General features: G+C 54.4%; 1 long non-coding RNA gene across 1 annotated transcript; it reads right to left on the bottom strand.

The window, feature by feature from the left end:
* Window positions 1–9,698: 9,698 nt before the first annotated feature.
* LOC129066994 (uncharacterized) lies at window positions 9,699–13,650 on the bottom strand. Its single transcript, XR_008528748.1, has 3 exons — window positions 13,615–13,650; window positions 13,429–13,526; window positions 9,699–9,910 (listed from the first exon to the last, which is right to left on the bottom strand). It is a non-coding gene; the product is annotated as an uncharacterized LOC129066994 (long non-coding RNA).
* Between the last annotated feature and the right edge of the window lie 3,626 nt (window positions 13,651–17,276).

Here is a 17,276-nt window from a genome sequence, read left to right as displayed (position 1 = left end):
AACCTAAGACAGGCACAGCCACAGGGGCCTTCATGGGAAGGGCTTGGGGGACATGGAGAAGAGGAAAAAGACCCTCACACCCTGGCTTTGATGGCCGGAGTCCTCATTCTATCTGAAAGAAGCCTCCTTATCTCTTGGCAGCTTCCCCCCACCCCGGACTCCTGCTGCCTGGCTCAGGCTTGAAACAATACTAAAGGCAGGTACCTCCCTAGACTGGATGGGGCAGTTCCTGGAGGGGAAATCAAGCCTAGAAATAAGTTCCTTGAAGCATGCTTTGTTCTTCCCTCAAAAGCTATGAAAACCAGCTCATGCTGGGAAGGAAATCTACATTATTCACAGACCCTGACCTGAGGCAAATCGCTAGTGTTCCTTCAATTCTTATCTATGATCTCTACTTGTTTTCTGCAAACATAGCCTTTGGACATTGATTGATGAACTTTGCACCCATACCCCTATGCATATGGTTCTCAATAAAAGCCATCGAGCAAAGGGGCTCAGGGCCTTCTCCACTAGAGGGAAGTGCTGTCTCTTCCCCTGGCAGACCAAGAGAAAAGTGTCTGCAATGGCTTATTTTATCTCCCCGTCTGTGATGACCCAGAGTGGCCTCTGCCGGACCGAGTCTGGCCTCTGCCTCAACTGGCACCTGAACAGGGACCTGAAGACTCCTCCTCAGTCCTGTCCTCCCATCAGCTGGAAACTTGGTGGGTAAATTGATAATCAAAGGACCCAGAAACACAACTCACAAGAAAATGAGCCTATCTTCCCCTTTTCTGTTTTTCAGCGAAAGATTTTTCCCTGAGCTGTGTTTTGTCTAAAACTGGGAAGGAAGCTAATGCAGGACTCTCTTTCTGTGAAGCTGTTTGGAGAGCAGGAGTGAGACCAAAATAAACAAAATAACAAAAGCCACTACCCCGCCCCCTGCCGCCAGCTGGGCCCTCTTTGATCCACAGAGCACTGGGCACAAAGATCTCAGGTGCCTCCTCAAAGTGCTCAAAGGCTCAGGCTGGCGCTGCAGCCATTCATTCAGCTTTGAAAGGCCATGGGGACGGTGCAGGGTGCTGGGAGCTGCCCAGTCAGGGTCCTAGGGCATCTCTGAGTGGGAGCCTCATTGAGAGATTTCCATTCTTCCGCCTGATACCTTTCAAGCACTTGCTGGGCCACATACCTATCTTTCCTCAGTGACTAACAGCCTGTAGACTCCATGGGCACCGATAAAGAAGCTTGGAGGTGACAGGGACAAAGGTGGTACCTACAAACCTTGGCTCTGGACGTCCACCCAGGAGCTCCAAGCCACCTTCCAGAGTCTTAGCTCAGGAAAAATGTAAACACAGCCATTTGTCACTGACTTATAAGAACTGCAGCAGCAGCTGTTCCCCTTAATTAATACACCATTGACTTTGAGCCTCAAAAAATCCCTTTGTTGAGGCGGGGGTGTGGACTCAAATCCATTATCCTGTCAGCCTCCCCCAGAGGGAAGGGGCAGGGAGCTGTGGTGCCATGAGTCAGCCCAGCTCTTCCAAAACAGCCTGGCTGGGCAGCCAGGCCAGCTCTCCACTCTGTCCCCAGAGAAAGCTCTAAAGGCAAGGAGAGAATCTGGCCTGAGGGTCCCACAGTGCACCAGGGAAAAGAGGGATTGGGTGGGGGACATCACCACCTGGTGTGGCCAGGTTTTCCAGGGGTGCTGCTGCACTGGGCAGCGTGGTGTTCAGAACCCTGCCCTTTCCTGGCTGGGACCTCAAGCTAGTCACTTTATTCCCACATCAGGGGAAGTTATTAAGAAAGAAATGAAAAAATTAGGCAACATGTGACAGCATTATGACACATTCATAGTAAGCTATAGCTCACTGAACCTTCACAACCACTCAACACAGTAGGTGTGTTTTTATCCTCTTTATGGGGGAAACGGAGGCATAGGGAGGTCAGGTAGGTGGTGAAACCAGGGTTTGAACCCAGACAGCCAAGCTCCAGAGTCTGTGTTCTTGGCCCTGCTCTCTTCCCTTCTCCAAAGAACAGAAGGGAAGCCATGCTCAGATCTGCTGTGGCTTTGATCCAGAGGAAGAGGCTCTGGGAGGCTTCTCTTGCTTGCCCTTCTGGTCTTCCCCAACTCTGTTCGGGCCATGCCTTTCTGCTCTCACACTCACCAGGCCTGCTCCTGCCTCTTAGCCTTTGCACTTGCTGTTCCACCCACTCTGCTGTTCCCCCACCTCCCCCTTCTCCTTCAGACCACATGCCTGTTGGAGTTGAATCTGCACCCAACCCCACACAGCCTCTAGGGCCCAGCCCTTCTTTATTTTTCTCCTAACACCAGATGTGCTACGTATTTCACCTCCCTACTTGTACCTCCCCCTGCAGGTTACAAGCCTGCTCCCTGTCCCTCTGAAGGGTCCACCTCCCCCTGCCCAGGGAAGCTCTGGACACAGAGGGAATCAGGCTGGACTGTCTGAGATAGGGAAGGGTTCACAGGCAGAGAAGCATAGAGGGAAGCAGCCTTCCCAGACTGAGGTGTGCATTTGCCAGTTTTCCTCATGTGGAACACTGGCGAACGTGCCAGCCCACAGCACCATATGATAGCAGGTCCCTTCCCCTCTGCCAGGCACCAAACCAGACAAGCCCCCGGCATTGTGTAAGGTTCTTTGTCTGCAATGTGGCTTCTGTACAGCACAGGTAAGGTGAGTTAGGGCTTAGAGAAGATTACATAAGAAAGGGATAGGTGTTTTTTCCTGCTAACAGTGTGGACCAGTCCATGGCTGGGGTGATCCTTTTGACCTCACAGGGGTGTGGTGAGACTCCAGCAAACCAGGGAAGCCCTGCCCAGCTCTGGGCCAGCACTGGGGAGGCCAGGCGGGTGGATGAGCAAGAGTTTGGAGCAGTGTCTCAGGAACAGGAAGAGCTATACAGGCTTGGAGAAAAAGAGTAGAGAGGTGTGACTGGGGATTAGAGTCCAATTTCTAAGCAGCTTCTGTTTAGTGAGGAGACAGGAAAGTACAGTAATTTTCTTCAATGAAAACAAGCAACAGAATTCCCTTTGCCTAGTTCCCCTTGCAATTAAGCCCTTCTCTGCAAATGAAGTGATTTGGTTTTTGCAGGGACTAATTTAAGCACACTGGAAGGGCCGCTGAACTTTCTGATTGCAAAAACCAGTGCGTGCAAAACAGAACCCCATGCAGCAGCCAGGCTGGAGAGGTGGACCCTGCCATGGGACGGGTCTCCTGTGCATGAGCTGGACGAGTCCCAGGCTGGGACTCCAGCTCTGCCCCAAATCCATGTGAGGGCTGTCCTCTGTGTGGCCAACCTTCTTCCCCCTTCGAGCCTCCTTCCCCACATCCTGAGTGTGGAGGTTGGATTGGACCCTGGGAGACAGATTCAGAACCCTCTGACACTGTTGGTGATGGCCATGAGTTAGATGCCACACACTGTCTGCCCCTCCTATCATCAAATGAGTGCCGTCTATTTCCTCTCCCTTGAGTCTGGCTCGGCCCTGGGACTGCTCTGACCAATGGAATGTAGCCAAAGGGATACCGGTGAGTTCTGGCCCAAGGTCTTGGAAGCCATGTCACTTCCACTCCACCCTTTTGGGCCCAGAGCCACCGTGGAAAGAAGAAACAGTTGCCCTGCTAGAGAGACCTTGTGGGGAGGAGGCCCGCCAGCCGCCAGCTGGCGCCCAACAGGCAAGAGCGTGGCCGCTCCTACCGGCTCCACGTGAACGGATAAGCTGTCCTCACCTCGCCCTGCCCAAATGGCAGAATCATGAGGAACATGGCACATGGTGTTGTGTTAAGTCATTAAGCTTTTATTGTTATAATAATGTTTTAATTTGAAATAGTTTACAACTCACAGAAGATGACAAAACAGTAGAGATTTCTCATGTTCCCTTCATCCAGCTCTCCCCCAGCAGATATTCCACATTCTCATGGCATGTTGTCAAAACCAGGAAATGGACCCTGATGTAATATTACCTTATTTAGGTTTTACTAATTTTACGCGCACCTCATAGTGTGTGTAGTTCTATGAAATCTTATCACACAAAGCCACCAAGTTTCGGGGTGGCCTGGTATTTGTAATGGATGACTGACACAAGTATGGGTGAGATCCCCAGGAGTGTGTGTTACTCAGCACTCCTCCGCCGAAAGTGACAGAAATGCAGCTCAGACAAACTTCAGCACCAGGCGACTGCATTGGGTCCTGTAAGTCAAAAGCTGAGAGGCAGGGGCAAGTAGGTCCCAGAGCAGCCCCAGCCAGGGCAGGGGGAGCTCCTGCGCACTGCTGCCCTGGGGCGGAGGACATCCAAGGCAGGGGGACGTAGCGCGGGGCTTTGACGGGGCGCGACATGTAGGGAACCGTCCCTGTTCGGGGTGCTACCTGCTGTACTGTGGCAAGACAGGTGCGCCGCTGCGGGGAGCACCACTCGTCCCAGGTCCCATGGCAGCTGCCGTGGGGGGAGGGAGCACGGGGCTCCCGGATCTGAGGGTTACTGTCCCGGGCCAGCGGAGATGGGAGCAGGGCTCTGAATCCTGCGGAGCCCGTCCAGGGGGTGTCACGGACGAGTCGTCACAAACCCTTCTCTGTTTGCCAGGAGAGGGAACGTGGCACATCCCTCTAGTGGGGAGGCCCAGAGTCCCTTTGTTCAAAGGCTTTTATTGGAAGGGTTATCAGTGGGGCTAGGGGACAGGAATGCACAGGTTATCTCATTACATCTGTATGTTAATGTTCACAGAGAATGGGTAAACATTACTGTTCACCTGGCTGTTTTGAAGAAAACAAACGGCAGGAACACACCAATTTACATGGGTCCGAGAGGAGACTAGTAAACAAGAGAGACGACTAAACATGAGAACGTAGTAAACATAAGAGTGCCTAACGGTATAGGGTTAGGGTCTGTGAATAATGTAAACTTCCTTCCCAGCATGAGCTGGCTAGAGCTTCTGAGGGAAGAACAAAGCACACTTTAAAGAATTTTCTTTCAGGCCTGATTTCCCTGGGAACCGCCAGATCTGGTTTAGAACTGACTCAGGTATTGTTTCGAGCCTGAGCCAGGCACGGGGAGGAAGCCGCCAAGAGACAAGGAGACTTCTTTCAGATAGAATGAGTCCCTGGCCATGTCCAAGCCGAGCTGAGGGGCACAGGCCTTTTTGCCTTTTCTCCGTGTCCCCCAATTTCCTGTCTGCTGCCGATGCCCGATCTGTATCTGTCTTAGGTCGTCATCTCAGCACGAGATAACTTACCCGGCATGGATTACCGATCCTCACATGGCAAAGCAGAGACAGGAGCCATACCCCTGCCAGGGGGGACAGGCTATGTCTCCTCAGGAGCCTGTTTCTCCAAGGCCTCCCTGATTATTTCCAGCCTTCGGGCCCTCCCGCCTGTCAGCGAGGTTACAGTTCCTGAAACCAGACAGGGCGTTTCCCAACAGGAGACGGGGGAAGGAGGCCCACCTGCAGGCCAGTCACTGGGGATAGGGCAGGGTGGTCAGGACTGAACCCAGGTCTCCCTGTCCTGAAGGTGGGAGGACGGGGGAGCACCTCTCAAAGGAGGGGTTGAGTGCTGAGACGGGGCGACGAAGGCCAAGCACGGCAGGGAAAACAGGTGAGAGATAAAGTCCAAACCCTGAGCACCGCCCCCAGAGCGGGAAGTGGAAGAACATTCCATACTAGACTTGGAGACAAACAAACGTTTGAGTGGTGTGGTGGGAACTTGGTGGCCTGAGGGACAGGGACAGCCCATATGCAGAGTGGTCACTGAGGCCACTTTCCAAAATTCCTGGCACAAGAAAAGATTAGACTTCCCTACTCCTTTCAAACTAGGCATGACCACAGGACTGACTGGCTTTAGCCAATGAAATGTGAATGGGAGTGATGAGTGGTACTGAGAGGCAGAAAACCTAGGAGCTGGAAGGACACCCGCCTCTTCCTCTGCTGCTGCCTCAGCCTGGGTCCCAGAGCAACAATGACTGGGACCAGCGCCCCGAGCTGATTCACAATGCAGTAGTGTGAGCAAGAAATCCACCTATGCTGCTATAGGCCACCAGGAATCCCGAGGTATTTGTTGTTGGCATTGACTCACTGACAGAGGTAGCCATATTTTGCCCCTTCCCCTGCGGCCAGACTGAGCAGCTCCACTGCATCGCAGTGGGGCAGGTGCAGGAACATGTCCGAGTCTTCCACACACCAACACCAGTCCTGGTGGCAGGGAATGGACTAGAAGTCCCTGGAAGGTCTGCCCAGACCCTGGAATCTTTTTGTTCTGCTAAGGTGATGCCTGGTGGGCTCTGTAATGAGGATCCGGATCTTTCCCAGCCATGCAATTACTGCAAAGGCAAGCTCTGGGGTCCCCTGACAAGAAGGATTGGAGAAGCGGCAAGCGGCAGGCACAAGAACCAGGAGTCCTCACCCCACGTGGTTGTACTGGGCCCACCCCCTGAAGCCAGACCACACCAAGGAGGACGTGTTTGACATGTTTAGAGTGGAAGGAGGCCACCTGGCTGGCCAGGAGGGCCCAGGCCCAGGCTAGCTGGCTGCTGTGCCCCAGGCCAGGTAAAAGAGGACAACAGGACACGGCCAGGTCGAAGGCTGTTTAAACAGCAGCCAGTGGAAGTGAGTATGGATGCCCCTTTAGTGTCCCATCCCCCACAGGGTCACATGTACAAAACCAGTAGCTGCTGGGCCCCAGTCCCTCTGTGGAGCAGAGTCCCAGGATCACCATCGGGATCTTGCAGGTAGCTGGACAAGGCTGATGAGCCTTGCACAGAGAGAGGGAGTGCACACGTGTGCGCGTGTGTGCACGTGCCTGCACACGTCTGTGCTCCAGCAACCCAGTGCAGGAGGGGCTTCCTCTGAGACAAACACACTCCATGTACTTTATCAAATTTGCAGATGCCACACAGCCGTGGGGGACGATGGCAAGTATGCCAGATGACAGAGCTGGGATCTAAGGAGAAGTTGACAGGCTGGAGTGATAGGGTGGATCAAATGAGATGAAACTTAACAGTGACAATCGTTTTATTTCATTGTATTTATTTACTTGTGCCCTGTCTCCACAGCTGGAGAGACAGGGGAGGATCAGTGGCTTACAGCAGGGAGGGAGTGAAATGCCGCACTTGGGGCCCCAGGCCTGAGTGTGGGGAAAGGTCCAGGGGCAGAGCTCCAGCGTGGGCTTGGGGGTCAAGGGAAGATGGTCAGTGCTATGAGCAGCAATGAGAGGGGGATCTGTGCTGCATCAATAAAGGTGCGCCACACAGGTAGAGGAGGATAACTCGGGGCTGGGGAGTCAGAGCACTGAAGTCAAGCCCTTACAGTTAGGCTGCTCTTTGGGCAGGGAACTTTCAGGCACCCAAGCCCAGCCCCAGCTTATGGTCCACCTGGGAATGTCCAGGGTACTCCTGGGCAGCCTCTCCCCTTAAACATGTCCCAGCAATGCCTTGGCTGGCGTGGCTTAGTTAGTTGGAGTGTCATCCTGTGGACCAAAGGGCTGCAGGTTCGGTTCCTGTTCAAGGCACATACCAGGGTTGCAGATTCTATCCCTAGCCGGGTGCATATGAGAAGGTTACCAATCAGTGTTTCTCTTTCATATTGATGTTTCTCTCTTTCTCTCTCTTACTCTCTCTCTCTAAAAGCAATGAAAAAAAAAATCTCCTCAGGCGAAGATTTTAAAAAACTAAATAAATAAAAACATGCATCAGCAAGAGCTAAGGACAGATCTGGGTCTCCAAGATCCCCCCAAAGTGGCTCTGGATTTGAATCCCAGGTTCTGAGACTTCCTGCCTGTATGACACACTCTTCCTTTGGACCTCTGGTTTCCCATCTATACAACGGGAATGACACTGGTGTCAACCTCACAGGCGTTAAAAGGATTGAATAACATAATGCATGTTGTCAGGTATATAGACAGTATTGATAACGATGAAGAAAATGTGTGACCCCTGAGGGTATGACTATGAATAAACAGATGGAAGTAACTAGCATTCAGACTTCAGCTGATTTCAAAGAACTTGTCTAAGAGGCAGAAGCATCTGTTCCTGGAGCAGGCTGCTGAGTGAGGTGGTGAGCCCCTATCCCCAGAAGCAGTCAAGCACCAGGGCCCTGTGGAGAGATGCCTGTGCAGGGAGGCGAGGGCTCAAGGGTATGTGAGGATGGCCAGCAGGGGTCAGCAGCACAGCAGGAGAAAAGGAGGGTAGCCAGCCAAACCTCCCGCCAGCTCTGGAAACAGTAGCGGCTCTGGGCCAGGCTGCCTCGCTTCAGGGCAGAGAGGATTCCCAGCGAACGGGTTCTGGCCCAGGCTGAGGCACGTCCTGCAGGGTCGGGCCCGGGTCCTGACATCCACGGGCTGGGCTTGGTGATGGGAAAAGGAGGGCAACGGGGCTTCAAGTGAGGAACACCAACACTGAACACACGGTAGGCCTGATGGGACCCTGGGCAGACAGGGGAGGCCAGTCAGCAGTGCCAGCATCCCAGGAGACAAAGGTACAAGCCCTCAGGTGGCCAGAGATGGCTGAGGATAAGGAGACTGGATCCAGGAAGGGCCAGGGACCCAGCTGTGCCCCCAGACTCGCATCGCAACTGGCACGGCCAAACGGGGAACTCTCCCTCCAAAGATACTTCTCCCTCTTCTCCTTCCTGGACTGAATATCGTGGGGCCTGAAATAGGGCTGCTCTGGGGGAGAAGGGGTGCGGTGGGGTGGGGAGCACAGCACTGGATGTCCTCTGCCGCCTGCCCTGGGACACAAAGCACCCCCACCCAGGTGGGTGTTTGGAGCCCCCACCTGGGGCTGAGGGTGGGCGAGGGTTCACTCCTCCACTCAGAGAGAGTAGCTGCAGCCCCGCACTGAGGTGGGGACTCCAGGTCCAGGTAAGAGCTGATATGTGTGACTGCTGTCAAACCAGACTCAGACGTGGCCCAGGTGTCCTCTGCCCAGCCTTAGCCCTGCAGGAGTGGGTGCGGCTCACTCCTGGCCCCAGAGTGCCCCCCACCTCCCTCTGGGAAGGGTGTGCCTGGACAGGGCGGGGCAGGAAGGGAGGGGCAGGCTGAAGAAAGGAGCAGAGAGCGGACCCTCCAGGTCTGGGCCCCATCTTGGAGCTAAAGGAAGCTGATGACCCCACCCTTGCTCCAAGGAATGCTCTGGCAACTGTGCGGGGGAAGATAGACCTGGCCCACAGTGTCCAGGAGGGATCCTGGGCCTTCAGAGTGGCTCCTGGGACGCAGGGAAGCATCCTTGATGAAACCAAACCAGAACTAAACAAATACAACCTCTCCTAAGAGGAGGAGACCTGAAATTCCACCATTAAAGATTCATTCCTTTAGCGTAACACTTTATGCTTTCTAAAAATGCAAACCTATCAGAGTCTTACCCAGGAGTAGATTTGTCAAAGGAAGGAGAGAGAGAGAATGCAAAGCACCCTGTTGAAGAAAAACGTGAAGATGGGGATGGGAGATGGGGACGGGTGCCAGGATTTACTTTTCTGGCTACACAGCTTTGGCCAAGAGGCAGGTCTAGAGACATGGGGCAGGGAGGAAGCCATTCCTGTGTGCAGAGAGCAAGAGTGGACTGGACTGATTCATTCCCCTCCACCCAAAGATACCATTCACACATGCACATGCCCCCATGTACATGCAAACCGGCGCATACCTGTACACTCATGCGTGCATGAGAAGCTACACATGCAAACATGCACCCAACACCACCACCACCACTCTCACCCTCCAGGTGCTGCACATGACATGGAATTCAGGAGACAGGAGGCTCTGGGCCCAGGTAACCCAGGGGAAGGCAAGGCGCGGCCTCCACTGCCAGCACCTCTCCAAGGGGTGGCCCTGAGCCGCACCCCACCAGGAAGTGCTTTCTGACTGACTGTCTATGCTTCTACCTGTGAATATTTATGAGGAGTCTGCAGGAAGCAGCGGCAGTGCCCTGTAACATCTGAGAGGTGGAGAGATTAACCCATTATTGAGGACTGGTTTCTCACGTTAACATTTGCCTCCAACCTCCCACCGCGTCCTCAGCCCAGCCCACCTGCACGGATGCACCCACATAGTTCTTTCTCCCTGTGTCTCAGCTGAGCAAGGCGCGCCTTGTGCATCCACCCACAGACCGGCCTCTTCTTTTTTCCTTCTAAACTGTGGCAAAATATCCTCCCCTCATTTTTAGGTAAGTTTCATTTTTATAAAAGTAACACATGGAGATCATTTCAAAAACCAAAGAGTATTTCATGGCTTAGGAAGAAAGAGCAGCTGTCTGCACCCCACCCTAAGGCCTGCGTTCACAGCCTTGGTCATTTTCTGCTCATTCCCCCGTTTCTGCATAATGTGCGCATACTACAAATTCATGATTTTCTATTCTAGGTGTTACCTATTGACTCTTTGCAGATTAGAATTTAACTTCCCATTAAGATTTAACTACCCATCGCCTATTTCCCCTCCTCCACCCTGCTGCTATACTTACATTACAATTTTTGTTAAATCGGCATCCCATGTTTACATTACTGTTCCAACACATAAATATTCCTGATGAGTCATCCAGTGTCCCAGGATCACATTTACTTCCTATAAAACTTTCTTCTTCTTGAAGTTACTCAGTTTGCCTCTTGGTGCTCGCCTGTTTCCTGAGATTTCTGTGTACCATCAACAACCTATCCCCAAACTCTCGAACCAGACTTTCCATGTCCTCTGGAGCTGGTCACAGCTCTCTGGTGAGCTGACCAGTCCCGACGGTGCTGGGTCACCCCTCCAACACTGGAGTCCCTGCTTGCTACGTGCCTTGTCACTTTCTTCCTTAGTTTATGTCCTCATTCTGGTGGAGGTTACCCTTTCAGAGCTTTCTGACTGAGGCTGCCTGGGAATTAGATCTTTTGACACATTTGTGGGGGCAGCTGGCAGCCACAAACATCCACTCTCCCTCCTTCCCTGTTCTGGAGTGGCTGCCTAGCTAGGCTGTGCTTCTCACCTCCCTGGACAGATAAGAGTGGCATGGGCAAGAGTCTGTCACTGAAATACTTGTGAAAGTGATGGTCGTCCTGTCCAGACTGGGCCTCGGGCACCCCGTCCTTCTTCTGTCTGAAGGGGACTGCACCTGTGAGCACCCCTGGCCCTGCAGGCCGAGGCCTGGCTGCTGACTGCCCAGATGCAGAAACAGGACAGCGCTGGCTCCGGGGCCAGGCTGGGAGGGCTGCCACCTCTTCCCCCTCTTTCCCTCTGTCAGGACTGAGCTGCCTCCGGTGTCACACGCCTCCCCCTCTCTCCTAGAATCCCTGACTGCAGGCCCTCCCCAAAGCAGAAGAAGCTGGGCGTCAGTGGGTTACCGGTGTGCATCCATCTCTGTCTCCCAAAGCTGAGTGTCTTGTCTGCAGTCCCCTCCTCTCCTTCTCTGTCCTGCGGACACGCACCTTTGACCCAGGGGGATTAGACACAGTGTTCACTCCACCATGTGGATTAACTGGAAGCCCATCTCTGATTCATTTTTATAAATCACATAAGACCCAGCTCAGTGCCTACTAAGTGGCAGGTGCCATGTGGATAGATGGATGAAGGAAAGACAAGGAGACATGTTCCTCTCCCATGAGAGAGCTCACAGCCCAGGTGGGTGGAGGCTGCAGGTTGGAGGGAAGAGAAAGCAAAAATACAGATGCCTGCATCAGAACTCAGAGTGAGACGATGCTGACGGCAGCGGGGCAGCCAAGAGACCAGGGTGAGCACAGTCAGGGAGAACGGACATGGGCGGGGGCAGCGGGCAGCTGCACAGGCTGTCTGGGCCGGGAGGGGGCAGCACCTGCCAGTGGAGTTCCAGTATGAAGTGGAGGGTCCAGGGCCTCTGGGGGCTCCGCCCCAGTGCGGGTGGGCTGTGAGGAGGGCTGTGTCTTGGGGAGGCCAGGCGCACAGAGAGGATGGGGGTGTCCTCCACATGAGAGATGATGGCTGACGCCATTATGGGGGTGCAGGTTCAGCCAGGCACAGGGAGGAGGCAGTGGTCAGAGGGCCTGGCAGCTGGCGAGGGCAATGCAGTTAAAACCAGGACAGAGAGGTTAGGAGGGGAGGCCTGCAGTGGCTTTCAGGTCCAACAGCTCCGGGCACCAGTGGCCCCTGTGCTGGGGCAAAACAGCCAGCAGGAGTCCGTGGCGCCCTGCAGCGGGCTGCCGGGCTGGAGACCGAGCCGGTGTGCCAAGCAGAGCAGGGTACCCGCCTTTGACTGGGTTCTCCTCTTGGCTTGGCCTCTTACTGGCTGCATAATCTTGGGCAAGTTACATATAGTCCCTAAGACCTTAGTTTCCCCACCTGCAAAAGGGGGATAACTTGGCCACCTCTCTCCGCCTCCCCTGTCTTGCACCCCTGTCACCTCCAGCCTGACAACTGTAAAACCTGCTTCTGCCTTTGAGCCCAGGCCCAGCTCCCAGCTACACAGCCTGAGCGGTCGGTGGCACAGGGTCCCACGCTCAGGAGGACCATGCCCCTGGTTTAATGCTCTGCTGTTGCCATCTTGAAATTCTTTTTTCTTTTTTTTAATCCTCACCCAAGGACATTTTCCACTGCTTCCTTTAGGAGAGAGAGGAAGGGAGAGAAGAGAGGAGAGAGGGAAACATCGATGCAAGAGAAACATTGATTGGTTGCCTCCTGTACACACCTGGAAACGGGGATCAAACCCACAGCCTTTCCATTATGGGACAACACTCCAACCAATGGAGCCACATCAGCCAGAGCTCCATCTTGAAGTTCTTAATAATTTTTAAACAGGGGTTCCACTGTTTCATTTTGCACTGGGCTTTGCAAATTATGTAGCTGGTCCTGCCCCCAACAGTCAGTTCCCCACTTGTTCCCTAACAAGTAACAAAAGCGATCTTGTTCAAACCAAGTCAGACCACATTCCTTCTGGGATTAGGATTGGCTCTAATCCACCCAAAGTAGAAGTCAAAAATCTCTCTCTAGTCTCTCTCTGTCTCTGTCTCTCTCACACACACACACACACACACACGCACGCACGCACGCGTCTGACCACATTTCCTACCACTCTCCCCTCTTCCCTCTGCCAGGCCTTCTCCTTCCTGCCCCAGGGCCTTTGCACTTGCCCTGCCTCTCCAGTGCATCCTTCCCCTGGTCCACACTCCAGCATCTCATCTCCTCAAGTCTCTGCTCAGAAGACACCTTCTCAGTGAGGCCTTCCCTAGCCTCCTTATTTAAAATGGGAACTCCCAACACTCCCCAGCTGTTCCCACTGTTTTTTTTTTTTTTTCTTGCACTCACCATCTACCTTCTCCTTGATTTACTTATTTTAACTGTCTATCCCCCAGGTAACATTCTTGTCATTTGTGTTCCCTGCTCAGTCCCCACCGCCCAGATCTGTGCCTGGCACAAAGAAGTTCAGTGAACTTGTATGGAATGAACAGCTGACTGAACAATGACCCCATCGGTTCCTTGTGAGCCTTTGATGGGATTACAAACACACAACACCTTGTGCAGAGTAGGTGCTCAGAAAAGGGGAGCCGCTCTTGACTCTGCAGCTCCTCACTGCAGGACACCAGGTGAGTGTGGCAGGGAGCATTCACATCCTGTGTGACAGCACAGAAGTGAGGCCCAGGGCCATAGGAAGGGCTGTCAGACAAAATATAGGGAGCCCAGGGACGCGCCCGAGCTCACCTGCAGTTTGGGTCTAGGTCCAGCCCCGCCCCTGCCCTGGCCTCGCGGGTCAGTCTTGCCAGCATTGCCCTGGGGCCCTAATGGCTGCCCAGCCTGGGAAGATGAACTGGCTTCTCACATTCCAGGCCTAATTTTATCCGCCTCCTCAGGACTGTAAAGGGCACCAGAGGAGCCAGGGCCAGAGCTCTGGGGACTGAGGCGGCCAGGCCTGAAGGGCCTCCTCCCACCTCTGAACTTAGGTCTTTCCTGGATGGGCAGGTGATGGGGCCAGCAAGGCTGAAACAGGACAAGAGGTGAGGAAGCTCGCAGGGCCAGGCCCTAACTATGTCTCACTGCTGCAGGCCCCGTCAAGCACCACGGACTCTCAGCCTTCCCAGGGCTTCTCAATCCAGTGCAAGGAGTTAGAAGCCATACCTCAGTTTGTCTGTGAAACCTGGAAATAATAATAGCACTCCCCTCACAGAGTGATTGGAAGATTCACTGAGCTGATACAGTTAGTGACTAAAACAGTGCCTGGCACATGAAGGGCTTTGTCTGTCTCCTGTTCCAACCATCGAGACCTGAACCCCTGCTTCCGTGGCCAGGCCCCGGGCACCCCCTGCACTCCAGGTTCCTCCCAGCACCCTCAGTGTCCGGAGCAGCCCCGGAGGGCCTTTCTGGGGCAGAGAATGGGGCATGAGCAGTGAGCTCCAGAGAACAAACTCCCCGACCACTAACCTCCTCGGGCTCTGCCGGCATAGGAACAGCCAGCAGGGGGCAGGGTGGGGCGGGCCAAGGACAGATGGCCACTCCAGCCCCGATTGCCCAGCTCAGCGGAAGCCAGGCCAGCGGTAATGGGCTGGCGGCCCCCAGCTGCAACCAGCTTCATTTTCTGCCACAATTAAATGATCGCCTGCATTCGCTCACGCTCACTTATTCAATTACCTTTTTGGCCCTGAAGGACTCGCAGAGAATCATAAATAACAGGCGTCAGCACCCCCAGGCTGTCATCCCTGCCCACCCCTCTCTTGGACCCAGTCCAGACCTCCCTGAGAGCACAGGACCATCGGCTGTGTATCGCAGTTCCCCAAGGAAATTCTCCCTGGCTCCTACCACCCACGTCTGAAAGCCAGCCTCCAGCCTGACAGTCAGCAGAGCTGGGTCCCCAGCTGGCTCCATCTGCGCCGCTGGGGGTCTCTGGGGATCCGCTCCCTCTGCAGGCCTCTGGCTCCTCATCTGTGAAATGACAGAAAAAGTCTGTGTGAGCTGGCAAGTGTATCTCTTGCAAGAGGCCATGTTCCTGGCCTCATGGTCAAAATCTGAGCATTCCTGAAAGGGAGGAGAGATAAGTGTCCCCTCCCCACCTGCCTCTGCACCCACCCCTTCTGCAGCCACCTGAATGTTTCCAGAAATGCCACGGTCTCCTATGCCTCCGTGCCGTCGTGATACTATTCACCTTGCTATCTTCTTCATTCACTCCTCTGCCTGTGGACTCCCGTGCACCCTCAAGGCCCACCCTGGAAGCCACCTCCTCTGGGAAGCCCGAAGCCCCGCCCCCACAGCAGGCAGGTTTACCTCTCCCTCCTTGTGTTCCCACTGAGCCTCGGTGGTGCCTGAGGGTCCTGCATCAGTGGGATAGTCCCAGGCTCAAATTCAGTGGGTCACTGTCACCATAACCATGTGAGGCAGGAACCTGAGTTCAGGGTTGGCAAGTGTAGCCACTGCAGTTCCACCCATAGACTGAGGCCCATCACATGAGTCCTTGTTACCCAGTAATAATTATCACAACAACATCCAATATTTTGAAGTCCTGTGTCAGGCAGGCACTGTGCTAAATGGTTTTTATTTGTATTATATCATTGAAATGTCACAATAACCCTTAGAAAATTATCCCCATTTTATAATGAGGAAACTGAGGCTCAGTGAGGTCAAGATGCTTGTCCAAAATCACACCACCAGGAAATGGCAGGGCTGGGGCTCAAACCAGGTGTATCCACATCCATGGTCCATGGCCTTCGCCAGCCCTCCATCCTGTGCAGCAAAAAGACTGGCAGTCGGGAACTGGGGTTCAAGTATGGCTCTTCCACTGGCAGCCAGGCAGCTCTGAGTAGGTCCTTTCCTCTCTTTGCAGCCTGGCCTGGCCTCTCTTCTCCTGTAAAATGAAAACATTGCAGCCAGCAGCCTCCGAAGGATCCTCTACTCGGATATTCTGGGATTTCATTTCTTTCTGTAAAGCACTGTTCTGACCAAAGCTGTTAAATCTAAGGACAGGAGCGGTGGGTTCCTCCCCTGGGGAGGTGCTCTGGGACAGGGCTCTTCCCAGGCCTCAACCCTCATGCCAGAAAGACAGGTGGCTGCCTGTTCTCTTGAGGAGATAGGGGTGGCCGTGTTCTCTGGGGAGTCACAGACAGGGCGGGGCCCAACCTCTGATGGCCTTTTTTGTCAGCCACAGGGGAGGCCTCGGAAATGCTACACACAGATCGCTGAAAGAGACACGCACATCAGTACCAATGGCATGTAACTGGGGTCTCAGTGCCACACGCTGGCTCTTCCTCAGATTAACAGCTACAGGAGCCTACCCTCCTGAGAGCTGTGTTGGGGTGGTATCCTCTCTGAGCTTTAGCCAGATGTGAGCTGGGGGACAGGGCTCAGAACCTAGCAGTGCTGGGAGAACCAGCCCGTGCCAAGTCTCCTACCTATGTCCATTTCATGTGTGGGGACCAGCCAACACCTCCTTCCCCACCCCCACCCCCACCCTGCCACCCATCCCTCATCCCTGGGCTTGGCGGGGGAAGGAAGGGATTACCCTTCGCTTTCCCCTGGTGTGCAGATGTGTTCTTGCGGGGCCCAGGTTCAAATACCGGCTCTGCCACTTACTAGCCACATGGCATGGGCCTCTCTGGGCCTCTGTTTCTCAGCTATAATATGAGGACAGTGCTCCAACCTCACATTTGAGTGAGGATCAAATCTGGGAATGTGCGCCTGTGAAGAGTCCCTGCTGAATGATGGCCGTGCTGGCCCTGTGGCCGTGGTGGCTCCCTGAGTGCCTCCCCCGCCCCCACACATTCACACCAGCACCTGACCGGCATGTCAGGTGCTCCTGACTTCGCTCCCAGGGCTGGTTGATGACATCCTGCAGCTTCCTAGTTAAGGGAGCCCTGCTGATTTACAGAGGGCTTAACACCTGTCCCTCTCCCCCGCACCTCCCCCCCCCCCCCCCCCGCACTCTTGCACATTCTCCTCAGATTGTAGGGCAGGTGGAGGCTGAGGAGTGGGGAGTGGCTTCCGTTGCTTGGTGCCCCTCCTCCCACAGGGGGAGCCCAACAGGAGCCCAATCAGGCTCTGGGGCAGAACCCTGGCTGAGATCCAGGCTAGAAGTTCCTGGGTGGGGTCGGGAACTGGGAGCTGGGCCAGTCTGGCACAGCCACGGTTCTGGAGGAGCTGCCCGCTGCCAGGCTGCCGGCCTCCTCTCACTGTGAGGGGCTGGACAGCGACCTCCATCAGCCTACGCTCCATCCTGTCCTTCTAGAGGGGGGTGGCACCGATGGAGCAGGTGGCTGACCACCGGAGGCCCAGGGCACTGCCATCCAGGGAGGCCCTGGATGGCTCAGGGGGAACTGGGAATGCAGGTGAGTGAGATCAATGTGTCACCCATTTCTTGGACCTTGTTCTGGGAGTCAGTT

Source organism: Pteronotus mesoamericanus, unplaced genomic scaffold, assembly GCF_021234165.1.
Source record: "Pteronotus mesoamericanus isolate MK-2021 breed Mesoamerican mustached bat unplaced genomic scaffold, CSHL_Meso_final contig_20, whole genome shotgun sequence".
Taxonomy (NCBI): domain Eukaryota; kingdom Metazoa; phylum Chordata; class Mammalia; order Chiroptera; family Mormoopidae; genus Pteronotus; species Pteronotus mesoamericanus.
This window is presented reverse-complemented; position numbering and strand designations above follow the sequence as displayed.